Here is a 340-nt window from a genome sequence, read left to right as displayed (position 1 = left end):
ATTAATATAATTATAATATAATAATTCAATTAATAATAATTAAGGTAATAATAATAATAAAAGATGAGGTTGTGCCGACTAAATAGATACCCAACATGGCAAGCTTTAAAATAGCGTGCGCCCGTGAAACGGCAGAAAAATACGGCACCCCAAATTGTCCATAGGGGAGACTTTAAAACCCTGTACAGGACATCAGTTTAGAGTTACCCGTGAATATTGGCCCGAGGAATTATTGTTCTCACTCTGGTGCAGGTGGCGATACCCGACATGTGTGGCACAATCGTTGTTTTTGTACGCAGGTGCACCCAACGCGTGTTTGCGTTAGTATGTGCGTGCACAC

This window comes from Nanorana parkeri, unplaced genomic scaffold, assembly GCF_000935625.1.
Source record: "Nanorana parkeri isolate BGI_ZX_2015 unplaced genomic scaffold, ASM93562v1 scaffold2826, whole genome shotgun sequence".
NCBI classification, from domain to species: Eukaryota; Metazoa; Chordata; class Amphibia; order Anura; family Dicroglossidae; genus Nanorana; species Nanorana parkeri.
Note: the sequence above shows the minus strand (reverse complement) of the source record.